Source organism: Leuresthes tenuis, unplaced genomic scaffold (assembly GCF_036924035.1).
Source record: "Leuresthes tenuis unplaced genomic scaffold, fLeuTen1.0.hap1 SCAF_5, whole genome shotgun sequence".
Lineage (NCBI taxonomy): Eukaryota > Metazoa > Chordata > Actinopteri > Atheriniformes > Atherinopsidae > Leuresthes > Leuresthes tenuis.
In genome coordinates this window covers 23,972,291-23,999,908 of record NW_027325359.1, presented here as the reverse complement: position 1 = coordinate 23,999,908, position 27,618 = coordinate 23,972,291, and the positions used below count along the sequence as shown (strand labels likewise).

At 45.2% G+C, this 27,618-nt stretch overlaps 5 non-coding genes across 5 annotated transcripts; all 5 read right to left on the bottom strand.

Annotated features, from left to right (window-relative positions):
* Window positions 1-6,435: 6,435 nt before the first annotated feature.
* On the bottom strand, window positions 6,436-6,549 carry LOC140308274 (U5 spliceosomal RNA). The gene has a single exon (XR_011916236.1). It is a non-coding gene; the product is annotated as a U5 spliceosomal RNA (small nuclear RNA).
* A 411-nt stretch (window positions 6,550-6,960) lies between these two features.
* LOC140307897 (U2 spliceosomal RNA) lies at window positions 6,961-7,151 on the bottom strand. The gene has a single exon (XR_011915920.1). It is a non-coding gene; the product is annotated as a U2 spliceosomal RNA (small nuclear RNA).
* Window positions 7,152-7,459: 308 nt separating this feature from the next.
* On the bottom strand, window positions 7,460-7,573 carry LOC140308127 (U5 spliceosomal RNA). Its single transcript, XR_011916101.1, has one exon. It is a non-coding gene; the product is annotated as a U5 spliceosomal RNA (small nuclear RNA).
* A 388-nt stretch (window positions 7,574-7,961) lies between these two features.
* On the bottom strand, window positions 7,962-8,152 carry LOC140308228 (U2 spliceosomal RNA). Its single transcript, XR_011916194.1, has one exon. It is a non-coding gene; the product is annotated as a U2 spliceosomal RNA (small nuclear RNA).
* Window positions 8,153-8,437: 285 nt separating this feature from the next.
* LOC140308126 (U5 spliceosomal RNA) lies at window positions 8,438-8,551 on the bottom strand. Its single transcript, XR_011916100.1, has one exon. It is a non-coding gene; the product is annotated as a U5 spliceosomal RNA (small nuclear RNA).
* Between the last annotated feature and the right edge of the window lie 19,067 nt (window positions 8,552-27,618).

Sequence of the window (27,618 nt, the reverse complement as noted above, 5' to 3'; positions counted from 1 at the left end):
TTCTTGCAGCCAAACACCTCTGATCTCACTTTTGATGATGTAAGGTTGGGCATTCAGACCTTGCTTCACCTGCTTTTCACCAAATATAGTCGGACATTCACACCTTCTTGCAGCCGAACACTTCCGCTCCACCTTTTAGGGTTCTATCACACCTTTTTTTCACCGCATTTTATAGATTATGGTTGGAAATTCTCAACCAATCTATCCGAAGACCTCTCCTCCCGCTTTTGTTAATATATTTGAACTTTAGTCAGACATTCACACCTTCTTGCAGCTGAACCACCTCCGCTCCCTGTTTTGATCATGTATGGTCTGGCAATACTACTTTTTTTTACCCGTTTGTGAGTAATTATGGCTGGACATTCACACCTACTTTCAGCAGAACACCACCTCTCTCGCTTTTGATGATGTATGGACCGGCATTCTTACCTTTTCTAACACATTTTTCAGCAATTATGGTCGGAGATTCACACCTACTCACAGACAAACAACTCCGCTCCCGCATTTGATGGTGTATAGTCGGGCATTCTCACCCTTTCTCATCAGCTTTTTGCAAATTATGATCTGACATTAACACCTGCTTTTGATGATGTATGGTTGGGTATTCGCACCTTTTTTTTACCCATTTTTCAGCAATTATGGGTGGACATTCACACCTTCTTGCAGCTGAACACCTCCTCTCCCACTTATGATCATGTGCGGTTTGATTTTCGAAATTTTTACTTTATTTTTTTCTAGCAATTATTGATGGACATTCAGACCTTCTTGCAGCTGAACACCTCCGCTCCCGCTTTTGATCATACATTGTCGGGCATTCGCACCTTGTCTTACCAGATTTTTACAAACTTTAGTCGAACATTCACACCTTCTTGCAGCTGAACACCTCCGCTCCCTCTTTTGATTATACATTGTCGGGCATTCGCACCTTGTCTTACCCGCTTTTTACAAACTATAGTCAGACATTCACACGTTGCAGCTGAACCACCTCCGCTCCCTGTTTTGATCATGTATGGTCTGGCAATACTACCTTTTCTTACCCGTTTGTGAGTAATTATGGCTGGACATTCACACCTACTTTCAGCAGAACACCACCTCTCTCGCTTTTGATGATGTATGGACCGGCATTCTTACCTTTTCTAACACATTTTTCAGCAATTATGGTCGCAGATTCACACCTACTCACAGACAAACAACTCCGCTCCCGCATTTGATGGTGTATAGTCGGGCATTCTCACCCTTTCTCATCAGCTTTTTGCAAATTATGATCTGACATCCACACCTACTTGCAGTCGAAGAGTTCTGCTCCCGCTTTTGATTATGTTTGGTTGGATATTCGAACCTTTTCTTAACTGCTTTTTACAAACTTTGGTTGGACGTTCACACCTTCTTGTAGCCGAACACATCCACAGCTGCTTTTGATGATGTATGGTTGGGCATTCGCACCTTTTTTTTACCCATTTTTCAGGAATTATGGGTGGATATTCACACCTTCTTGCAGCTGAACACCTCCTCTCCCACTTATGATCATGTGTGGTTTGATTTTAGAAATTTTTACTTTCATGTTTTCTAGCAATTATTGATGGACATTCAGACCTGCTTGCAGATGAACACCTCCGCTCCCGCTTTTGATCATACATTGTCGGACATTCATACCTTGTCTTACCAGATTTTTACAATCTTTAGTCGAACATTCACACCTTCTTGCAGCTGAACACCTCCGCTCCCGCTTTTGATGGTGTAAAGTCGGGCTTTCGAGCCTTTTCTTACCCGGTTTTTAGAAATTATGGTTGGATATTCAGACCTTGCAGCCGAACACCTCCGCTCCCACTTTTGATCATACATTGTCGGGCATTCGCACCTTGTCTTACCCGCTTTTTACAAACTATAGTCAGACATTCACACGTTGCAGCTGAACCACCTCCGCTCCCTGTTTTGATCATGTATGGAGTGGCAATACTACCTTTTCTTACCCGTTTGTGAGTAATTATGGCTGGACATTCACACCTACTTGCAGTCGAACAGCTCTGCTCCTGCTTTTGATTTTGTTTGGTTGGATATTCGAACCTTTTCTTAACTGCTTTTTACAAACTTTGGTCGGACGTTCACACCTTCTTGCAACCGAACACCTCCGCTTCCGCTTTTGATGGTATATATTCGGGAATTCGAACCTTTTCTTACCCGTTTTTTACAAACCATGGTCGGACTTTCACACCTTCTTGTAGCCGAACAACTCCACTCCCGCTATTGATTGTGTACAGTCGTGTAGTTTAACCTTTTCTTACCCGCTTTTTAACAACTATGGTCGGACATTCACACCGTCTACAGCGGAACACCTCCGCTTCCGCTTTTGATGGTGTATAGTCGGGCATTCGAACCTTTTCTTACCCGCTTTTTACAAACTATGGTCGGACATTCAAACCTTCTTGTAGCCGAAAAGCTCCGCTCCCTCTTTTGATCATACATTGTCGGGCATTTGCACCTTTTCTTACCCGCTTTTTACAAACCATGGTCGGACTGTCACACCTTCTTGTAGCCGAACACATCTGCTCCCGCTATTGATTGTGTACAGTCGGGTTTTTTAACCTTTTCTTACCCGCTTTTTACCAACTCTGGTCGGACATTCACACCTTCTTACAGCGGAACACCTCCGCTCCCTCTTTTGATGGTGTATGTTCGGGCATTCGAACCTTTTCTTACCCGCTTTTTACAAATTATGCTCGGACATTCAAACCTTTTTATAGCCGAACACATCCACTCCTGCTTTTGATGATGAGTGGTTGGGCATTCGAACCTACTTCTTGCCCGCTTTTCATTAATTATGGGTGGACATTCACACCTTGTCGCAGCCAAACACCTCCGCTCCCTGTTTTGATGGTGTATGGTTGGACATTCGCACCTTTTCTCACCCGCTTTTTGCAAACTATGGTCAGCAATTCACAGCTTCCTCTCCACCATACTTGTATGGTGGGATATTCACACCCACTTGCATCCGAAGACCTCCGCCCCCACTTTTGTTGATATTTAGTCGGTCATTCGCACCTTACCCGCTTTTGGCAAACTATGGCCTTCTTGCAGCCAAACACCTCTGATCTCACTTTTGATGATGTAAGGTTGGGCATTCAGACCTTGCTTCACCTGCTTTTCACCAAATATAGTCGGACATTCACACCTTCTTGCAGCCGAACACTTCCGCTCCACCTTTTAGGGTTCTATCACACCTTTTTTTCACCGCATTTTATAGATTATGGTTGGAAATTCTCAACCAATCTATCCGAAGACCTCTCCTCCCGCTTTTGTTAATATATTTGAACTTTAGTCAGACATTCACACCTTCTTGCAGCTGAACCACCTCCGCTCCCTGTTTTGATCATGTATGGTCTGGCAATACTACTTTTTTTTACCCGTTTGTGAGTAATTATGGCTGGACATTCACACCTACTTTCAGCAGAACACCACCTCTCTCGCTTTTGATGATGTATGGACCGGCATTCTTACCTTTTCTAACACATTTTTCAGCAATTATGGTCGGAGATTCACACCTACTCACAGACAAACAACTCCGCTCCCGCATTTGATGGTGTATAGTCGGGCATTCTCACCCTTTCTCATCAGCTTTTTGCAAATTATGATCTGACATTAACACCTGCTTTTGATGATGTATGGTTGGGTATTCGCACCTTTTTTTTACCCATTTTTAAGGAATTATGGGTGGACATTCACACCTTCTTGCAGCTGAACACCTCCTCTCCCACTTATGATCATGTGCGGTTTGATTTTCGAAATTTTTACTTTAATTTTTTCTAGCAATTATTGATGGACATTCAGACCTTCTTGCAGCTGAACATCTCCGCTCCCGCTTTTGATCATACATTGTCGGACATTCATACCTTGTCTTACCAGATTTTTACAAACTTTAGTCGAACATTCACACCTTCTTGCAGCTGAACACCTCCGCTCCCGCTTTTGATGGTGTAAAGTCGGGCTTTTGAGCCTTTTCTTACCCGGTTTTTAGAAATTATGGTTGGACATTCAGACCTTGCAGCCGAACACCTCCGCTCCCTCTTTTGATTATACATTGTCGGGCATTCGCACCTTGTCTTACCCGCTTTTTACAAACTATAGTCAGACATTCACACGTTGCAGCTGAACACCTCCGCTCCCGCTTTTGATGGTGTAAAGTCGGGCTTTTGAGCCTTTTCTTACCTGGTTTTTAGAAATTATGGTTGGACATTCAGACCTTGCAGCCGAACACCTCCGCTCCCTCTTTTGATTATACATTGTCGGGCATTCGCACCTTGTCTTACCCGCTTTTTACAAACTATAGTCAGACATTCACACGTTGCAGCTGAACCACCTCCGCTCCCTGTTTTGATCATGTATGGTCTGGCAATACTACCTTTTCTTACCCGTTTGTGAGTAATTATGGCTGGACATTCACACCTACTTTCAGCAGAACACCACCTCTCTCGCTTTTGATGATGTATGGACCGGCATTCTTACCTTTTCTAACACATTTTTCAGCAATTATGGTCGCAGATTCACACCTACTCACAGACAAACAACTCCGCTACCGCATTTGATGGTGTATAGTCGGGCATTCTCACCCTTTCTCATCAGCTTTTTGCAAATCATGATCTGACATTCACACCTACTTGCAGTCGAAAAGCTCTGCTCCCGCTTTTGATTATGTTTGGTTGGATATTCGAACCTTTTCTTAACTGCTTTTTACAAACTTTGTTCGGAGGTTCACGTCTTCTTGAAGCCGAACACCTCCGCTTCCGCTTTTGATGGTGTACAGTCGGGCATTTTAACCTTTTCTTACCCGCTTTTTACCAACTATGGTCGGACATTCACACCTTCTTGCAGCTGAACACCTCCGCTCCCGCTTTTGATGGTGTATAGTCGGGCTTTCGAGCCTTTTCTTCCCCGGTTTTTACAAATTATGGTTGGACATTCAGACCTTGCAGCCAAAAACCTCCGCTCCCTCTTTTGATCATACATTGTTGGGCATTCGCACCTTGTCTTACGCGCTTTTTACAAACTTTAGTCAGAAATTCACACCTTGCAGCTGAACCACCTCCGCTCCCTGTTTTGATCATGTATTGTCTGGCAATACTACCATTTCTTACCCGTTTGTGAGTAATCTTCTAAAAGGTCATACCTGTCATTTTTTCCATTGAAACCATAAATATTTAAGAGGTTAAAGTCTTGCCCCATAAAATTCAAGTGTGCTAAAAGTGCCCGTCCGTCTCGCACCAGAACATGCGGATTTTTAATTAGAATGGCCACACCATCATTTTTAATTTGATTTGAGCCACTCCATATCGATAAATTGGGCCACATTTCCTCCCATTGTCTATGGTTTTTCAAAAAAGGTAGTCCACATTCTTGTATTAAAAACACATCTGATTTTATGGAGTCTAAGAAGGATATAATACTCTGGGCTCTTGTCTTTGATTTCACACTTCTCACATTTAGTGTTGAGAAGGTGAGAACCATTAAAAGGATAAAGGAAAGTAGGTATGTCATTTTCGTTTTTCTAAGTTATCAAAACAAATTACACACTCAGGTTATTTCTTGGGAAAATAGCTCTCCTTTTCGGACTCTCGTGTTGGCCTCTGATGCAATGTTGCATTTAACTTTGAGTCCCTGGGGGTTGATTGCAGAGCTAAAGGGAATCAGAGGACAACTCAGATGCCGTCCTCCTCGGCTGTTGACCTTTGGGGAGGTGAGTACCTTCACTAGACTCACCTGTCTGCTCTTCCTCCTCATTTAGCTTAGCTCCACCCTCTGCCTGTGAATTCTCACAGACTTCAGCACTGAGTGGTGAGGCCTCTACAGGCCCCTCTCCTTTTTGCTCCTCACTTCCAATCCAAGCTTTTAGCGGGAAGTTTGAATTTATTGGGTCAACCTCTTCACTTTGTTCACCAACTGCCACCTCTGGTCCTTCTCTTTGTTGGCTTGACTGTGGCTTTACCGTCTTTAATTTGTTGGCAAAAGATTTAGGGCAATCTCAGAAGAGGTGATTTAATTCTCCACAGAGATTACATTTCCTGCCATTTGGACACTCTCCAAAAGTGTCCCCAATTTCTCTGCACTTCCCACATATCACCTTGGTACAAGCCTCAACCAGGTGCCCATGCTCACCACACTTGCGGCAGAGCTTGGGCTGCCCCTGGTACTGGATGTAACCTCGGTTTTCGAGGTGGCCAGAGTGTCACTTTGCATCTCCGCCCACCCGCTGCACTGAGCACTCTTCAGCCCTTTTAAATGGTATAACTTTGCACTCCCGCACGCTCCAGCGAGCACCATTCAAGCAACAACTTTGCACTCCAGCTTCAAACATCGGCACAGTCGCAACAAGTAAGGCAACTCTACTCAGAGAAGTCACTCTGCACAGTGACAAGATTTCTTTTGCACAGACAGAAAGGGCTTCACCCGCAAAGGTAAAGCCTGCCAAAAATAGCAACAACTCATTAGTGCTGCTCTCCACGGAAGTCTTTAGTAAAAGGCGAAAGACTTGTACATTATGAAGAGAAACCAGAGTACGATTATCTGTCACTGCGGGAGCAGGGCATCAGGCTAGTTGGCATAGCCACCTTCCCCATGGTGAGCTTTGCTTGGTTGAGACGCTTGCTCCCCCTCCTTGCTCCTCGGCTGACCAAGTAGGAAAAATCGGGCCCTATTCGATGGCTGCCTTGTCTTTTACTCTGTGCAAAAGACAAGGCAGCCACAAACACCACGGGAACACTGTATTGAGGCTTTGTTCTGACCGCTCATTCAGTGTCGCGTTTCTTTCAAGCAATTCTCCCGGTTAGCCCGCACTCGGCTCGCCCCCAGAGCTGTGTTAAAGTCTACTTCGCATTCACTCTCTTTTCTCAGCAGACTAAAAGAAAGTTTCATCTTGGGCTCCCTGAAACTTCCATCCTGCACCACTGTTTGCTTTTTCACAAGAGCAGAGAAGAGCGCACCGTTCCCAGCGGCACTGCAGTACCGGGTCGATGCTTGGAGTGAACGGAGCAAGCTCCTTTTTCAACTCCTATTGCTAAAAATCCATTTAATATGTAGTCCTCGTACAAAGGCCATATCAGATATTAAACTGATAAGAACAGGTACTACACTTGATCTTAGCCAAAAGGCCGAGAAGCGATAACTGTCCACTGGTTCACGTCCGAGGGCCCTTCCTGGCACAATGCACACTTGTAGCGGTGTTCTTTTTATGGCCATAGGTGGCCAGAGTGTCACTTTGCACCTCCGCCCACCCGCTGCACTGAGCACTCTTCAGCCCTTTTAAATGGTATAACTTTGCACTCCCGCACGCTCAAGCAAGCACCATCCAAGCAACAACGTTGCACTCCAGCTTCAAACATCGGCACAGTCGCAACAAGTAAGGCAACTCTACTCAGAGAAGTCACTCTGCACAGTAACAAGATTTCTTTTGCACAGACGGAAAGGGCTTCACCCGCAAAGGTAAAGCCTGCCAAAAATAGAAACAACTCATTAGTGCTGCTTTCCACGGAAGTCTTTAGTAAAAGGCGAAAGACTTGTACGTTATGAAGAGAAACCAGAGTACGATTATCCGTCACTGCGGGAGCAGGGCATCAGGCTAGTTGGCATAGCCACCTTCCCCATGGTGAGCTTTGCTTGGTTGAGACGCTTGCTCCCCCTCCATGATCCTCGGCTGACCAAGTAGGAAAAATCGGGCCCTATTCGATGGCTGCCTTGTCTTTTACTCTGTGCAAAAGACAAGGCAGCCACAAACACCACGGGAACACTGTATTGAGGCTTTGTTCTGACCGCTCATTCAGTGTCGCGTTTCTTTCAAGTAATTCTCCCGGTTAGCCCGCACTCGGCTTGCCCCCAGAGCTGTGTTAAAGTCTACTTCGCATTCACTCTCTTTTCTCAGCAGACTAAAAGAAACTTCCATCCTGCACCACTGTTTGCTTTTTCACAAGAGCAGAGAAGAGCGCACCGTTCCCAGCGGCACTGCAGTACCGGGTCGATGCTTGGAGTGAACGGAGCAAGCTCCTTTTTCAACTCCTATTGCTAAAAATCAATTTAATATGTAGTCCTCGTACAAAGGCCATATCAGATATTAAACTGATAAGAACAGGTACTACACTTGATCTTAGCCAAAAGGCCGAGAAGTGATATCTGTCCACTGGTTCACGTCCAAGGGCCCTTCCTGGCACAATGCGCACTTGTAGCGGTGTTCTTTTTATGGCCATAGGTGGCCAGAGTGTCACTTTGCACCTCCGCCCACCCGCTGCACTGAGCACTCTTCAGCCCTTTTAAATGGTATAACTTTGCACTCCCGCACGCTCCAGCAAGCACCATCCAAGCAACATCGGCACAGTTGCAACAAGTAAGGCGACTCTACTCAGAGAAGTCACTCTGCACAGTAACAAGATTTCTTTTGCACAGACGGAAAGGGCTTCACCCGCAAAGGTAAAGCCTGCCAAAAATAGAAACAACTCATTAGTGCTGCTTTCCACGGAAGTCTTTAGTAAAAGGCGAAAGACTTGTACGTTATGAAGAGAAACCAGAGTACGATTATCCATCACTGCGGGAGCAGGGCATCAGGCTAGTTGGCATAGCCACCTTCCCCATGGTGAGCTTTGCTTGGTTGAGACGCTTGCTCCCCCCCTTGCTCCTCGGCTGACCAAGTAGGAACAATCGGGCCCTATTCGATGGCTGCCTTGTCTTTTACTCTGTGCAAAAGACAAGGCAGCAACAAAAACACCACGGGAAAACCGTATTGAGGCTTTGTTCTGACCGCTCATTCGGTGTCGCGTTTCTTTCAAGCAATTCTCCCGGTTAGCCCACACTCGGCTCGCTCCTAGAGCCGTGTTAAAGTCTACTTCGCATTCATTCTTGATTCTCAGCAGACTCTTGGGATTTTATCTATAAAATGAATTCCTTCACTCAAACTATGTTAAAACTGCTTTGTCCTTCATATTTACCATGTCTAGAAAGATTTAAACAAAAAAAACAACGTTGTACTTTGCAGTAAAAGACAGAGCAAATCTAAAGTTTCATGAATCCGAGAATAAGCTTACTTTCATGAGTTCTTCACGATTTGGGATTTTGCTATAAAATGAATTCCTTCACTCAAACTAAATCGCTAATCTGTTACATGTAAGGCAGATGTCAAATTCACCGAAATAGGATCTAAGGGTATTCGGCCAATCGAGCTGTAGCAGCTTCGGTAAAAGAGTATAAGTTGAAGAGTTTGTGAATAAAGGTGTGCGCACACATAGTGAGCTGTAGGAAAATAGGCAGGGAGCAATGCCGGCTGGGGTATATGTTCTTGTATGTTGTCTGACTGTTTGATTTGAATGTGTTGTGTAAGTGTCCCGTTGAATGTTACATGTTTGGGCTTTGACACGCTTCACTGTGGTTGTTAACTGTGTGGTGTGTCCTGAAATGTTATATGTTTGGGCTGTGTGACATGCTTAATGCTTGTCAGTAGCTACCCACTTATTCATATATAGCAACTGACAACATAAGAAGTCCGGACATACTTTGATAGTAGTTGTAGAAGTATCCTTATTGATAATAGATAAACTAATTCATAGTGATAGAACAGTAGATGAACAGGTGCCTGCACATGTCTCACGAAAATAAAATGGGTGTATGATTGCTGACGGCAGAGCAATACTGCCAAACTTATGAGTTCTTGTGGCAAACTTGATTCAGTGTCTTGACGTGTATACGCTGTTTCGCTGACTTGATTGTCACAAGAAACAAAGTGTGTTTGATAAGATCCGACCATTTTATTACGGGAGGATCAGTATCAGTATTCGGCTGCAAGTAGGTGTGAATGTCCAACCATAATTTGTAAAAAGCGGGTAAGAAAAGGTTCTCATGCCCGACTATACATTAACAAAAGCGGGAGGAGAGGTCTTCGGATGAGAGTGGGTGAGAATTTCCAACCATAATCTATAAAATGCGGTGAAGAAAAAGGTGTGAATGCTACATAGAACACTCAAAAGTGGAGCGGAAGTGTTCGGCTGCAAGAAGGTGTGAATGTCCGACTATATTTGGTGAAAAGTAGGTGAAGCAAGGTCTGAATGCCCAACCTTACATCATCAAAAGCGAGATCAGGTGTTTGGCTGCAAGAAGGCCATAGTTTGCCAAAAGCGGGTAAGGTGCGAATGACCGACTAAATATCAACAAAAGTGGGGGCGGAGGTCTTCGGATGCAAGTGGGTGTGAATATCCCACCATACAAGTATGGTGGAGAGGAAGCTGTGAATGGCCGACCATAGTAAAAAGCGGGTGAGAAAAGGTGCGAATGTCCACCATTATACACCATCAAAACAGGGAGCGGAGGTGTTTGGCTGCGACAAGGTGTGAATGTCCACCCATAATTAATGAAAAGCGGGCAACAAGTAGGTTTGAATGCCCAACCATACATCATCAAAATAAGGAGCGGAGGTGTTCCGTTGTAAGAAGTTATGAATGTCCGACCATAGTTGGTAAAAAGCGGGTAAGAAAAGGTTAAAATACCCGACTGTACACAATCAATAGCGGGAGCGGAGTTGTTCGGCTACTAAAAGGTGTGAAAGTCCGACCAAGTTTTGTAAAAAGCGGGTAAGAAAAGGTTCGAATGCCCGACAATTTATGATCAAAAGAGGGAGCGGAGTTGTTCAGCTGCAAGAAGGTCTGAATGTCCATCAATAATTGCTAGAAAAAATTAAAGTAAAAATTTTGAAAATCAAACCGCACATGATCATAAGTGGGAGAGGAGGTGTTCAGCTGCAAGAAGGTGTGAATGTCCACCCATAATTACTGAAAAATGGGTAAAAAAAAGGTGCGAATACCCAACCATACATCATCAAAAGCAGCTGTGGATGTGTTCGGCTACAAGAAGGTTTGAACGTCCAACCAAAGTTTGTAAAAAGCAGTTAAGAAAAGTTTCGAATATCCAACCAAACATAATCAAAGGCGGGAGCAGAACTGTTCGACTGCAAGTAAGTGTGAATGTCAGATCATAATTTGCAAAACAACAACTATACACCATCAAATGCGGGAGCGGAGTTGTTCGTCTGTTAGTAGGTGTGAATCTCCGACCATAATTGCTGAAAAATGTGTTAGAAAAGGTAAGAATGCCGGTCCATACATCATCAAAAGCGAGAGAGGTGGTGTTCTGCTGAAAGTAGGTGTGAATGTCCAGCCATAATTACTCACAAACAGGTAAGAAAATGTAGTATTGCCAGATCATACATGATCAAAACAGGGAGCGGAGGTGGTTCAGCTGCAAGAAGGTGTGAATGTCCGACTAAAGTTCAAATATATTCACAAAAGCGGGAGGAGAGGTCTTCGAATGAGAGTGGTTGAGAATTTCCAACCATAATCCATAAAATGCGGTGAAAAAAAGGTGTGATAGAACACTAAAAGGTGGAGCAGACGTGTTCCGCTGTAAGAAGGTGTGAATGTCCGACCATAGTTTGTAAAAAGCGGGTAAGAAAAGGTTAAAATACCCGACTGTACACCACCAATAGCGGGAGCAGGGTTGTTCGGGTACAAGAAGGTGTGAAAGTCCACCCATGGTTTGTAAAAAGCGGGTAACAAAAGGTTCGAATGCCCGAATATATACTATCAAAAGCGGAAGCGGAGGTGTTCGGCTGCAAGAAGGTGTGAACGTCCGACCAAAGTTTGTAAAAAGCAGTTAAGAAAAGGTTCGAATATCCAACCAAACAAAATCAAAAGCGGGAGCAGAGCTGTTCGACTGCAAGTAGGTGTGAATGTCCAGCCATAATTACTCACAACCGGGTAAGAAAAGGTAGTATTGCCAGACCATACATAATCAAAACAGGGAGCAGAGGTGGTTCAGCTGCAACGTGTGAATGTCTGACTATAGTTTGTAAAAAGCGGGTAAGACAAGGTGCGAATAACCGAAAATGTATGATCAAAAGAGGGAGCGGAGGTGTTCGGCTGCAAGGTCTGAATGTCCAACCATAATTTCTAAAAACCAGGTAAGAAAAGGCTCGAAAGCCCGACTATACACCATCAAAAGCGGAAGCGGAGGTGTTCGGCTTCAAGAAGACGTGTACCTCCGAACAAAGTTTGTAAAAAGCAGTGAAGAAAAGGTTCGAATATCCAACCAAACATAATCAAAAGCGGGAGCAGAGCTGTTCGACTGCAAGTAGGTGTGAATGTCAGATCATAATTTGCAAAAAGCTGATGAGAAAGGGTGAGAATGCCCGACTATACACCATCAAATGCGGTAGCGGAGTTGTTCGGCTTTGAGTAGGTGTGAATGTCAAGCCAAAATTACTCACAAACGGGTAAGAAAAGGTAGTATTGCCAGACCATACATGATCAAAACAGGGAGCGGAGGTGGTTCAGCTGCAAGAAGGTCTGAATGTCCGACTAAAGTTTGTAAAAAGCGCGTAAGACAAGGTGCGAATGCCAGACAATGTATGATCAAAAGAGGGAGCGGAGGTGTTAGGTTGCAAGAAGGTCTGAATGTCCAACCATAATTTGTAAAAACCGGGAAGAAAAGGCTCGAAAGCCCTACTATACACCATCAAAAGCGCGAGCAGAGGGGTTCAGCTGCAAGAAGGTCTGAATGTCCATCAATAATTTCTTTAAAACATGAAAGAAAATTTTCGAATATCAAACCGCACATGATCATTAGCGGGAGAGGATGTTTTCAGCTGCAAGACGGTGTGAATGTCCACCCATAATTCCTGAAAAATGGGTAAAAAACGGTGTGAATGCCCAACCATACATTATCAAAAGCAGCTGTGAATATCAGATCATAATTTGCAAAAAGCTGATGAGAAAGAGTGAGAATGCCCGACTATACACCATCAAATGCGGGAGCGGAGGTGTTCGGCTCTGAGTAGGTGGGAATGTCCGACCATAATTGCTGGAAAATGTGTTAGAAAAGGTAAGAATGCCGGTCCATACATCATCAAAAGCGAGAGAGGTGGTGTTCTGCTGAAAGTAGGTGTGAATGTCCAGCCATAATTACTCACAAACGGGTAAGAAAAGGTAGTATTGCCAGACCATACATGATCAAAACAGGGAGCGGAGGTGGTTCAGCTGCAAGAAGGTGTGAATGTCCGACTAAAGTTCAAATATATTAACAAAAGCGGGAGGAGAGGTCTTCGGATGACAATGGTTGAGAATTTCCAACCATAATCTATAAAATGCGGTGAAAAAAAGGTGTTATAGAACACTAAAAGGTGGAGCGGAAGTGTTCGGCTGCAAGAAGGTGTGAATGTCCGACTATATTTGGTGAAAAGCAGGGGAAGCAAGGTCTGAATGCCCAACCTTACATCATCAAAAGCGAGATCAGAGGTGTTTGGCTGCAAGAAGGCCATAGTTTGCCAAAAGCGGGTAAGGTGCGAATGACCGACTAAATATCAACAAAAGTGGGGGCGGAGGTCTTCGGATGCAAGTGGGTGTGAATCTTCCACCATACAAGTATGGTGGAGAGGAAGCTGTGAATTGCTGACCATAGTTTGCAAAAAGCGGGTGAGAAAAGGTGCGAATGTCCAACCATACATGATCAAAACAGGGAGCGGAGGTGTTTGGCTGCGACAAGGTGTGAATGTCCACCCATAATTAATGAAAAGCGGGCAAGAAGTAGGTTCGAATGCCCAACCACACATCATCAAAAGCAGGAGTGGATGTGTTCGGCTACAAGAAGGTTTGAATGTCCGAGCATAGTTTGTAAAAAGCGGGTAAGAAAAGGTTCGAATGCCCAAACATACACCATCAAAAGAGGGAGCGGACGTGTTCCGCTTTAAGAAGGTGTGAATGTCCGACCAGAGTTGGTAAGAAGCGGGTAAGAAAACGTTAAAAAACCTGACTGTACACAATCAATAGTGGGAGCGGATGTGTTCAGCTACAAGAAGGTGTGACAGTCCGACCATGGTTTGTAAAAAGCGGGTAAGAAAAGTTGCAAATGCCCGACAATGTATGATCAAAAGAGGGAGCGGAGCTTTTCGGCTACAAGAAGGATTGAATGTCCGACCATAGTTTGTAAAAAGCGGGTAAGAAAAGGTTCGAATGCCCGACTATACACCATCAAAAGCGGAAGCGGAGGTGTTCCGCTGTAAGACGGTGTGAATGTCCAACCATAGTTGGTAAAAAGCGGGTAAGAAAAGGTTAAACTACCCGACTGTACACAATCAATAGCGTGAGTGGAGTTGTTCGGCTACAAGAAGGTGTGAAAGTCCGACCATGGTTTGTAAAAAGCGGGTAAGAAAAGGTTCGAATTCCCGAATATATACCATCAAAAGCGGAAGCGGAGGTGTTCGGTTGCAAGAAGGTTTGAACGTCCGACCAAAGTTTGTAAAAAGCAGTTAAGAAAAGCGTCGAATATCCAACCAAACAAAATCAAAAGCGGGAGCAGAGCTGTTCGACTGCAAGTAGGTGTGAATGTCCAGCCATAATTACTCACAAACGGGTAAGAAAAGCTAGTATTGCCAGACCATACATGATCAAAACAGGGAGCGGAGGTGGTTCAGCTGCAACGTGTGAATTTCTGACTATAGTTTGTAAAAAGCGGGTAAGACAAGGTGCGAATGCCCAACAATGTATGATCAAAAGAGGGAGCAGAGGTGTTCGGCTACAAGAAGGTGTGAAAGTCCGACCATGGTTTGTAAAAAGCAGGTAAGAAAAGGTTCGAATGCCCGAACATACACCATCAAAAGAGGGAGCGGACGTGTTCCGCTGTAAGAAGGTGTGAATGTCCGACCATAGTTGATAAAAAGCGGGTAAGAAAAGGTTAAAATACCCGACTGTACACAATCAATAGCGGGAGCAGAGTTGTTCGGCTACAAGAAGGTGTGAAAGTCCACCCATGGTATGTAAAAAGCGGGTAACAAAAGGTTCGAATGCCCAAATATGTACCATCAAAAGCGGAAGCAGAGGTGTTCGACTGCAAGTAGGTGTGAATATCAGATCATATGCAAAAAGTTGATGAGAAAGGGTGAGAATGCCTGACTAAACACCATCAAATGCGGGAGCGGAAGTGTTTGGCTGTGAGTAGGTGTGAATGTCCGACCATAATTGCTTAAAAATGTGTTAGAAAAGGTAAGAATGCTGGACCATACATCATCAAAAGCGGGAGAGGTGGTGTTCGGCTGCAAGAAGGTGTGAAAGTCCGACCATGGTTTGTAAAAAGCGGGTAAGAAAAAGTTTGAATGCCCGAATATACACCATCAAAAGTGGAAGCGGAATTGTTCGGCTGCAAGAAGGTGTGAACGTCCGACCAGTTTGTAAAAAGCAGTGAAAAGCGAGAAAAAGCTTTTCGTTAGTTTTGCATGATTTGGGATTTTGCTTATAAAATGCATTCCTTCACTCAAACTATGTTAAAACTGATTTGTCCTTCATATTTACCTTGTCTAGAAAGATTTAAACAAAAAAAAACCCCAACGTACTTTGCAGTAAAAGAAAGAGCAAATCTAAGATCTAAAAGTTTCAGGAATCCGAGTATAAGCTTGCTTTCATGAGTTCTTCACGATTTCGGATTTTGCTACAAAATGAATTGCTTTGCTCAAACCAAGTTAAACCTGCTTTGTCCTTCCATATTTATCAATGTCGAGATAGATTTAAACAAAACAAAGAAAACACGTTGTACTTTGCAATATAACAAATAGCAACACTGAAGGATCAGGAATCCGAGAATAAGCTTTTCATGTGTTGTGCATGTTTTGAGATTTTGTTTTAAAATGAATTCCTTCACTCAAACTATGTTAAAACTGCTTTGACATTGATAAATATGAAGACAAAGCAATTTTAACTTGGTTTGAGCAAAGCAATTCATTTTATAGGAAAATCCGAAATCATGCAGAACGTATGAAAATAAGCTTATTCTCGGATTCCTGTTCCTTCAGTGTCTCTCTTTCTTCTACTGCAATATACAATGTTGTTCTTTGTTGAAGTCGATCTAGACATTGATAAATATGAAGGACAAAGAAGTTTTCACTTGGTTTGAGTGAAGGAATTCATTTTATACATAAAATCCCAAATCATGCAGAACGTATGAAAGTAAGCTTATTCTCGGATTCCTGTTCCTTCAGTGTTGCTCTTTCTTCTACTGCAATATACAATGTTGTTCTTTGTTGAAGTCGATCTAGACATTGATAAATATGAAGGTAAAAGCAGTTTTAACATAGTTTGAGTGAAGGAATTCATTTTATAGCAAAATCCCAAATCATGCAGAACGTATGAAAATAAGCTTATTCTCGGATTCCTGATCCTTCAGTGTCTCTCTTTCTTCTACTGCAAAATCTAATGTTGTTCTTTGTTGAAGTCGATCTAGACATTGATAAATATGAAGGTAAAAGCCGTTTTACCATAGTTTGATTGAAGGAATGCATTTTATAAGCAAAATCCCAAATCATGCAGAACTCATGAAAAGCTTTTTCTCGGATTTCTGAACCTGTCTTTCTTTTACTGCAAAATACTACGTTGTTTTTTGTTCAAATCTATCTAGACATTTATAAATACCAGCCGAACATCTCTGCTGCCGCTTTTGATAATTTATGGTTTGGTATTCTTACCTTTTCTTACCCGTTTGTGAGTAATTATGGCTGGATATTCACACCTTCTTGCAGCCGAACACCACCTCTCCCGCTTTTGATGATGTATGGGCTGGCATTCTTACCTTTTCTAACACATTTTTCAGCAACTAGGGTGGGACATTCACACCTACTCACAGACAAACACCTCCGCTCTCGCATTTGATGGTGTATAGTAGGGCATTCTCACCCTTTCTCATCAGCTTTTTGCAAATTATGATCTGACATTCACACCTACTGCTTTTTACAAACTATGGTCAGACATTCACACCGTCTTACAGTGCAACACCTCCGCTCCCGCTTTTGATGGTGTATAGTCGGGCATTCAAACCTTTCTTACCCGCTTTTTACAAACTTTGGTCGGACATTCAGACCTTCTTGTAGCCGAAAACCTCCGCTCCCTCTTTTGATCATACATTGTCGGGCATTCGCACCTTTTCTTACCCGCTTTTTACAAACCATGGTGAGACTTTCACACCTTCTTGTAGCCGAACACATCCGCTCCCGCTATTGATTGTGTACAGTCGGATATTTGAACCTTTTCTTACCTTCTTTTTACCAACTATGGTTGGGCATTCACACCTACTTACAGCGGAACACGTCCGGTCTGTCTTTTGATGGTGTATGTTCGGGCATTCGAAGCTTTTCTTACCCGCTTTTTACAAACTATGCTCGGACATTCAAACCTTCTTGTAGCCGAACACATCCACTCCTGCTTTTGATGATGTATGGTTGGGCATTGGAACCTACTTGTTGCCCGCTATTCATTAATTATGGGTGGATATTAAAACCTTGTCGCAGCCAAACACGTCCGCTCCCTGTTTTGATCATGTATGGTTGGACATTCGCACCTTTTCTCACCCGCTTTTTGCAAACAATGGTCAGCAATTTATAGCTTCCTCTCCACCATACTTGTATGGTGGAATATTCACACCCACTTGCATCCGAAGACCTCCGCCCCCACTTTTGTTGATATTTAGTCGGTCATTCGCACCTTACCCGCTTTTGGCAAACTATGGCCTTCTTGCAGCCAAACACCTCTGATCTCGCTTTTGATGATGTAAGGTTGGGCATTCAGACCTTGCTTCACATGCTTTTCACCAAATATAGTCGGACATTCACACCTTCTTGCAGCCGAACACTTCCGCTCCACCTTTTGTGTTCTATAACACCTTTTTTTCACCGCATTTTATAGATTATGGTTGGAAATTCTCAAACACTCTCATCCGAAGACTTCTCCTCTCGCTTTTGTTAATATATTTGAACTTTAGTCGGACATTCACACCTTCTTGCACCTGTTTTGATCATGTATGGTCTGGCAATACTACCTTTTCTTACCCGTTTGTGAGTAATTATGGCTGGACATTCACACCTACTTTCAGCAGAACACCACTTCTCTCGCTTTTGATGATGTATGGACCGGCATTCTTACCTTTTCTAACACATTTTTCAGCAATTATGGTCGGAGATTCACACCTACTCACAGACGAACAACTCCGCTCCCGCATTTGATGGTGTATAGTTGGGCATTCTCACCCTTTCTCATCAGCTTTTTGCAAATTATGATCTGACATCCCTCCCTCCTGAGCTGTCACCTTATCGTGGTGGGGGAGTTTGCGTGCCCCAATGAGTCCGGGAGCTATGTTGCTCGGGGCTTTAAGCCCCTGGTAGGGTCACCCAAGGCAAGCAGATCCTAGATGAGGGACCAGACAAAGAACAGCTCAAAAGACCCCTTATGATGAACAAAAAATTTGGACCTCGTGATCCCTTGCCCGGATATGGGACACCGGGGCCTCCCCCCGGAGCCAGGAATGATGACGTGGGTCCCCCTTCCGACGGGCTCACCACCCGTGGGAGGGGCCAAGGGGGTCGGGTGCGATGTGAGCTGGGTAGCGGCCGAAGGCAGAGGCCTTGGCAGTCTGATCCTCGGCTACTGAAGCTAGCTCTTGGGACGTGGAATGTCACCTCTCTGTTGGGGAAGGAGCCGGAGCTGGTGCGCGAGGCTGAGCGGTTCCGGCTAGATATAGTCGGACTCACCTCGACGCACGGCTTGGGCTCTGGAACCAGTCCTCTTGAGAGGGGTTGGACTCTCTTCCACTCTGGAGTTGCCCGTGGTGAGAGGCGCAGAGCAGGTGTGGGCATACTTATTGCCCCCCGGCTGTGTGCCAGTACATTGGGGTTTACCCCAGTGAACGAGAGGGTAGCCTCCCTCCGCCTTCGGGTGGGGAGACGAGTCCTGACTGTTGTTTGTGCCTATGCGCCAAACAGCAGTTCAGAGTACCCACCCTTTTTGGAGTCTCTGGGGGAGGCACTGGAGAATGCTCCTACCGGAGACTCCCTCGTTCTGCTGGGGGACTTCAATGCTCACGTGGGCAATGACAGTGAGACCTGGAGGGGTGTGATTGGGAGGAACGGCCCCCCCGATCTGAACCAGAGTGGTGTTATGTTGTTGGACTTCTGTGCTGGTCATGGACTGTCCATAACGAACACCATGTTCAGACATAAGGGTGTCCATATGTGCACTTGGCACCAGGACACCCTTGGCCGCAGTTCGATGATCGACTTTGTGGTTGTATCATCGGACTTGCGGCCGTATGTCCTGGACACTCGGGTGAAGAGAGGGGCGGAGCTGTCAACTGATCACCACCTGGTGGTGAGTTGGCTCCGCTGGTGGGGGAGGATGCCGATCAGACCTGGCAGGCCCAAACGTATTGTGAGGGTCTGCTGGGAGCGTTTGTCAGAATCCCCCGTCAGAAGGAGCTTTAACTCCCACCTCCGGCAGAGCTTCAACCATATCCCGGGGGAGGTGGGGGACATTGAGTCCGAATGGGCCATGTTCCGTGACTCCATTGCCGAGGCAGTTGATCGGAGTTGTGGCCGTAAGGTGGTCGGTGCCTGTCGTGGCGGCAACCCTCGAACCTGCTGGTGGACACCAGTGGTGAGGGAAGCCGTCAAGCTGAAGAAGGAGTCCTATCGGGCCTTTTTGGCCAGTGGGACCCTGGAAGCAGCTGATAGGTACCGACAGGCCAGACGGGCTGCGGCTTCGGCGGTTGCTGAGAAAAAAACTCGGGCCTGGGAGGAGTTCGGTGAGACCATGGAGAACGATTTCCGGACGGCCTCGAAGAGATTCTGGTCCACCATCCGGCGTCTCAGGGGGGGGAAGCGGCTCACAGTCAACACTGTTTACAGTGGGGACGGGGCTTTGCTGACCTCAACTAGGGATGTTGTGAGTCGGTGGGGGGAGTACTTCGAGGAACTCCTCAATCCTACCAACACGTGCTCGGAAGAGGCAGAGTCGGAGAGCTCGGAGACGGGGCCTCCCATTTCTGGGGCTGAGGTTGCCGAGGTGGTCAAAAAGCTCCTCGGTGGCAAGGGCCCGGGGGTGGATGAGGTCCGTCCTGAGTTTCTCAAGGCTCTGGATGTTGTAGGGCTGTCTTGGCTGACACGCCTCTGCAGCATCGCGTGGACATCGGGGACAGTGCCTCTGGACTGGCAGATTGGGGTGGTGGTCCCCCTCTTTAAAAAGGGGGACCGGAGGGTGTGTTCCAACTATAGGGGTATCACACTCCTCAGCCTCCCTGGTAAGGTCTATTCGGGGGTATTGGAGAGGAGGATCCGTCGGATAATCGAGCCTCGGATTCAGGAGATGCAGTGTGGCTTTCGTCCTGGCCGTGGAACAGTGGACCAGCTCTATACCCTCGGCAGGATCCTGGAGGGTGCATGGGAGTTCGCCCAACCAGTCTACATGTGTTTTGTGGACTTGGAGAAAGCGTTCGACCGTGTCCCTCGTGGAGTCCTGTGGGGGGTGCTCTGGGAATATGGAGTGCCGGACCCCTTGATAGGGTCCGTTCGGTCTCTGTATGACCGGTGCCAGAGTTTGGTCCGCATTGCCGGCAGTAAGTCGGATACGTTTCCGGTGAGAGTTGGACTCCGTCAGGGCTGCCCTTTGTCACCGATTCTGTTCCTAACTTTTATGGACAGAATTTCTAGGCGCAGCCAGGGCGTTGAGGGTGTCCGATTTGGCGACCTCAGAATCGGGTCTCTGCTTTTTGCAGATGATGTGGTTCTGTTAGCGTCGTCAGGCCGTGACCTTCAGCTCTCACTGGAGCGATTCGCAGCCGAGTGTGAAGCGGCTGGGATGAGAATCAGCACCTCCAAATCCGAGACTATGGTTCTCAGCCGGAAAAGGGTGGAATGCTCTCTCCGGGTCGGGAATGAGATCCTTCCCCAAGTGGAGGAGTTCAAGTATCTCGGGGTCTTGTTCACGAGTGAGGGACGAATGGAGCGGGAGATTGACGGGCGGATCGGTGCGGCGTCTGCAGTGTTGCGGGCTCTGCACCGACCCGTCGTTGTGAAGAGGGAGCTGAGCCAGAAGGCGAAGCTCTCTACTTACTGGTCAATCTACGTTCCCATCCTCACCTATGGTCACGAGTTGTGGGTAGTGACCGAAAGAACAAGATCGCGAATACAAGCGGCCGAAATGGGTTTCCTCCGCAGGGTGTCTGGGCTCTCCCTTAGAGATAGGGTGAGAAGCTCAGTCATCCGGGAGGGGCTCGGAGTAGAACCGCTGCTCCTCCGCATTGAGAGGAGTCAGATGAGGTGGCTCGGGCATCTGGTTAGGATACCCCCTGGGCGCCTCCCTGGGGAGGTGTTCCGGGCACGTCCCACTGGGAGGAGACCCCGGGGAAGACCCAGGACACGCTGGAGAGACTATGTCTCTCGGCTGGCCTGGGAACGCCTCGGGGTCCCCCCGGAAGAGCTGGAGGAAGTGGCCGGGGACAGAGACGTCTGGGTTTCTCTGCTCAAGCTGCTGCCCCCGCGACCCGACCCCCGGATAAGCGGCAGATGATGGATGGATGGATGGATCTGACATCCACACCTACTTGCAGTCGAACAGTTCTGCTCCCGCTTTTGATTATGTTTGGTTGGATATTCGAACCTTTTCTTAACTGCTTTTTACAAACTTTGGTTGGACGTTCACACCTTCTTGTAGCCGAACACATCTACAGCTGCTTTTGATGATGTATGGTTGGGCATTCGCACCATTTTTTTCCCCTTTTTTCAGGAATTATGGGTGGATATTCACATCTTCTTGCAGCGGAACACCTCCTCTCCCACTTATGATCATGTGCGGTTTGATTTTCGAAATTTTTACTTTCATGTTTTCTAGCAATTATTGATGGACATTCAGACCTTCTTGCAGCTGAACACCTCCGCTCCCGCTTTTGATCATACATTGTTGGGCATTCGCACCTTGTCTTACCAGATTTTTACAAACTTTAGTCGAACATTCACACCTTCTTGCAGCTGAACACCTCCGCTCCCGCTTTTGATGGTGTAAAGTCGGGCTTTCGAGCCTTTTCTTACCCGGTTTTTAGAAATTATGGCTGGACATTCAGACCTTGCAGCCAAACACCTCCGCTCCCTCTTTTGATCATACATGGCAAATGGATTTAATTTTAACAAGTCAGGGGTGAAACTGTTCACCTCCAACATATTTTATTTCCTACGTCATCCATCTGTGCTCGGGGCCAAGGCTGAGATAAACAAGGAGTTATCTCATAGAGAGGAACAAACAAATCCCAGCAGAAACCTTGAGGAGGAACTCCATCTGCCCCCACCCAAGAGGAACTTTGGAAAGGAGAGACATCAGAGGCAAGAAGAGAGGTCTTTATTTGCCCCAAACCCTCTCAACAGCACTAATGACCAGGACCAGGGACCAGGACCAGGACCTTCCCCAGCCCCCCAAACCCCTGACAGGTCATTGTGCTCCTCACCCTCCCTTTCTCCCTCCTCCTCCCCTCACCTGAAATTCACTGAGGAGATGATGGAACGGGTCAATGCTGGGCTTAGATCTACCCCCCAGCCCAATCCCTTTTTATCCCCCATAAACCCCCCACCAAAGCGGCCAAAGGTTCCCCGCCGAGCCCCGCCCCTACTAGAGCAGCCGAAGCGACGGAGCCCAGCCCCACCCCCTTCTGTCCCTTCACGCTGCCACCATGTACTGTCTCCGCAGTCTGATGTGTGATGTGTGAGGGGTCCAGGCTGTGTGAATTCTGACAGTCGTGACTTTTCCCAGGACAAGCTGGGACCCTGTTTATTAGAAGATCTTAAAATTTCTGTACTTTTAGGTGACAGAAGGAGAAATGTGACCCAGTCAAAACACAGAGAGTTGCACTCAAAAAGATCTTTAAATAAAGTAAACATACCTTGTGTGCCACAGACTGCACCCAAACACGAGGGGGCAAATAATACCTCTAAAACACTTAAGTTGGCTTTATTAAATGTTAGGTCTTTAGCTGGGAAAACATTCTTAATTGATGATTTTATCACTGAGCACACCCTGGATTTTATGTTTTTAACTGAAACTTGGTTGGAACAAAATAACAGTGCTGCTGTTCTTATTGAGTCAACCCCTCCTGGTTACAGTTTTATCAGCGAGGCCAGAGTGAGCAGGAGAGGAGGAGGGGTCGCAGTCTTATTCAATGAATCCTTTCAATGTAAGCAGTTATCTCCTGGAAGTTTTCAGTCCTTTGAATATATGGCTATACAGGTGAAGGCCTCACCCAGTGTCCTGTTTCTGAATATTTACAGGCCCCCTAAATACTGTTCAGATTTTTCTGAAGACCTCAGTGAACTGCTGTCTATGATCTGTGTTGATTTTGACTGTATAATTATTGTTGGTGATTTTAACATCCATATGGACAATCCTCAGGACAGAGGGACTAAAGACCTGAGTAACACTCTGGACAACTTTGGGCTGACTCAGCATATAACAGAGCCTACGCACAATAGGGGGCACACTCTAGACTTAGTGATCTCCAAGGGTCTAAGCATTTCAAAGATTACTGTGTCTGATGTGGGCCTGTCTGACCATTCCTGTGTTTTCTTTGAGAGTACGATTTCAGTGCACACAAATGTCTCAACAGCAGTGATCTCAAAACTGAAAACAGTAGTAAGATCTTTAACCAGGTTTTCTCCTTAGCACCTGCCCTGTCCGGGGGTTCAGTCAGTGAGCTCGTCAGTAGCTTTAATACTAAAATGTTAAATGTTATGGATACTATTGCTCCCATTAAGGTGAAGGTTATCTCTGGAAGGAAGAAGTCTCCATGGCGAAATTCCACACTGGTGAAAAATGGGAAAAGAGTGTGTCGGAAAGCTGAGCGCCGATGGAGAAAAACAAATCTCCAGGTTCATTATGACATCTATAAAGAGAAACTTCACTCTTATAATTTACAACTGAGGAATGCAAGGAAATCCTACTTCCCTGACATCATCACCAAAAACAGTCATAATGCTCGGGCCTTATTTGCTACAGTTGACAGGCTAACAAACCCTCCTGTGTCAGTGGCAAATGAACTCCATTCCACCATGGCCTGCAATGACTTTGCCAAATTCTTCATAGACAAAGTCCAAAATATTAGACAAGCAGTTGGTACATCAGCAGCAGGTTCAGCATATGTACTGTGTCCACCGAAAACCGGTTTAAACACCATGACACTATTTCAACCCATTAACAGTAAAGACCTGGAGGACATCTTACGTCACCTGAAGTCCTCCTCTTGCTGTTTAGACATCCTACCAACAGGTTTTTTCAAAGGGGTCTCAAAGACTTTGGAGTCAGACCTGTTACTGATTGTGAACCTGTCCTTAACGTCAGGTGTGTTTCCAGAGCCACTAAAAACAGCTGTAATTAAACCTCTGCTGAAAAAGGACAATCTTGATAAGACGCAAATGAACAACTACAGGCCCATCTCAAATCTCCCATTTTTAAGTAAGATCATTGAAAAAGCGGTTTTTCAACAGCTTAATTACTTTTTAACACAAAATAACTGCTATGATACCTTCCAGTCAGGCTTTAGACAGCACCACAGCACTGAGACTGCTCTGACCAAAGTGTTTAATGACATATGTCTGAATACAGACAGTGGAAAAATGTCAGTCTTAGTTTTACTGGATCTCAGTGCTGCCTTTGATACAGTTGACCACAATATATTACTCAAACAACTGGAGAACTGGGCTGGTCTTTCCGGAACTGTACTAAACTGGTTCAAAACATACTTAGAGAACAGGAAGTACTTTGTGTCAATAGGTAACTTTACATCTGAGCAGACAAGAATCACAAGTTCCCCAAGGTTCCATCCTGGGACCTCTTCTGTTTAACATCTACATGCTCCCACTGGTACAGATTATAAAAAACAACCAAATAAACTACCATAGCTATGCAGATGACACACAGATGTATATAACAATGTCACCAGGAGACAGAGGGCCTGTACAGGCCCTTGGAAAATGCATTGAGGAGATTAATGACTGGATGTGCCACAACTTCCTCCAGCTAAACAAAAACAAAACTGAGGTAATTGTCTTTGGAGCCAAAGATAAACGATTGAAAGTCACCACAGAGCTTCAATCTATAAATCTAAAAACGACCAACCAGGCCAGAAATCTGGGTGTAGTGATGGACTCAGACCTAAATTTGGACAAACACATTAAGGCATTAACAAAGTCAGCCTACTATCACCTTAAGAATATATCAAGGCTAAAAGATCTGATGTCTCAGCAGGACCTGGAAAAACTAGTCCATGCATTCATCTTTAGTAGGCTTGATTATTGTAATAGCATCTTTACAGGTCTGCCTAAAAAGTCAGTTAGACAACTGCAGCTCATCCAGAACTCAGCTGCTCGAGTCCTCACTAAGACCAAAAAAGTGGAGCACATCACAGTCCAGCTCTCAAGTCTTTACACTGGCTGCCTGTCCATCAGAGGATAGACTTTAAAGTTCTGATGCTGGTCTATAAAGCTCTGAATGGTCAAGGACCAAAATACATCAGTGACCTCCTGACCCACTATGAACCTTCCAGACCCCTCAGGTCATCTGGATCCGGTATTTTATCAGTTCCCAGAGTCAAAACCAGACATGGAGAAGCTGCATTCAGCTTCTATGCTCCACATGTCTGGAACAAAGTCCCAGAAAGCCTCAGATCAGCTGAAACACTCAGTGTATTTAAGTCCAGGTTGAAGACACATCTATTTTCAGCTGCATTTGAATAAGCTTGAGTTTCAAAACGGAATCATGTTTTAACTATTGATTTTATCTTTCATATATATAATTTTTTCTGATTTTATCTATTGTTCTTATTTCCTTCTTTTGTTTAAATTTTAAATCATGCTTTTTATTTCTTCTGTTTTAATGTCTCTGTGAAGCACTTTGAATCACCTTGTTGTTGAATTGTGCTATACAAATATACTTGCCTTGTCTTGCCTTGCCTTACATTGTCGGGCATTCGCACCTTGTCTTACCCGCTTTTTACAAACTATAGTCAGACATCCACACCTTCTTGCAGCTGAACCACCTCCGCTTACTGTTTTGATCATGTATGGTCTGGCAATACTACCTTTTCTTACCCGTTTGTGAGTAATTATGGCTGGACATTCACACCTACTTTCAGCAGAACACCACCTCTCTCGCTTTTGATGATGTATGGACCGGCATTCTTACCTTTTCTAACACATTTTTCAGCAATTATGTTCGGAGATTCACACCTACTCACAGACGAACAACTCCGCTCCCGCATTTGATGGTGTATAGTCGGGCATTCTCACCCTTTCTCATCAGCTTTTTGCAAATTATGATCTGACATCCACACCTACTTGCAGTTGAACAGTTCTGCTCCCGCTTTTGATTATGTTTGGTTGGATATTCGAACCTTTTCTTAACTGCTTTTTACAAACTTTGGTTGGACGTTCACACCTTCTTGTAGCCGAACACATCCACAGCTGCTTTTGATGATGTATGGTTGGGCATTCGCACCTTTTTTTTTACCCATTTTTCAGGAATTATGGGTGGATATTCACACCTTCTTGCAGCTGAACACCTCCTCTCCCACTTATGATCATGTGCGGTTTGATTTTCGAAATTTTTACTTTCATGTTTTCTAGCAATTATTGATGGACATTCACACCTTCTTGCAGCTGAACACCTCCTCTCCCACTTATGATCATGCGCGGTTTGATATTAGAAATTTTTACTTTCATGTTTTCTAGCAATTATTGATGGACATTCAGACCTTCTTTGCAGCTGAACACCTCCGCTCCCGCTTTTGATCATACATTGTCGGGCATTCATAACTTGTCTTACCAGATTTTTACAAACTTTAGTCGAACATTCACACCTTCTTGCAGCTGAACACCTCCGCTCCCGCTTTTGATGGTGTAAAGTCGGGCTTTCGAGCCTTTTCTTACCCGGTTTTTAGAAATTATGGTTGGATATTCAGACCTTGATGCCGAACACCTCCGCTCCCTCTTTTGATCATACATTGTCGGGCATTCGCACCTTGTCTTACCCGCTTTTTACAAACTATAGTCAGACATTCACACGTTGCAGCTGAACCACCTCCGCTCCCTGTTTTGATCATGTATGGAGTGGCAATACTACCTTTTCTTACCCATTTGTGAGTAATTATGGCTGGACATTCACACCTACTTGCAGTCGAACAGCTCTGCTCCTGCTTTTGATTTTGTTTGGTTGGATATTCGAACCTTTTCTTAACTGCTTTTTACAAACTTTGGTCGGACGTTCACACCTTCTTGCAACCGAACACCTCCGCTTCCGCTTTTGATCGTATATATTCGGGAATTCGAACATTATCTTACCCGTTTTTTACAAACCATGGTCGGACTTTCACACCTTCTTGTAGCCGAACAACTCCACTCCCGCTATTGATTGTGTACAGTCGTGTAGTTTAACCTTTTCTTACCCGCTTTTTACCAACTATGGTCGGACATTCACACCGTCTACAGCGGAACACCTCCGCTTCCGCTTTTGATGGTGTATAGTCGGGCATTCGAACCTTTTCTTACCCGCTTTTTACAAACTATGGTCGGACATTCAAACCTTCTTGTAGCCGAAAAGCTCCGCTCCCTCTTTTGATCATACATTGTCGGGCATTTGCACCTTTTCTTACCCGCTTTTTACAAACCATGGTCGGACTGTCACACCTTCTTGTAGCCGAACACATCTGCTCCCGCTATTGATTGTGTACAGTCGGGTTTTTTTAACCTTTTCTTAC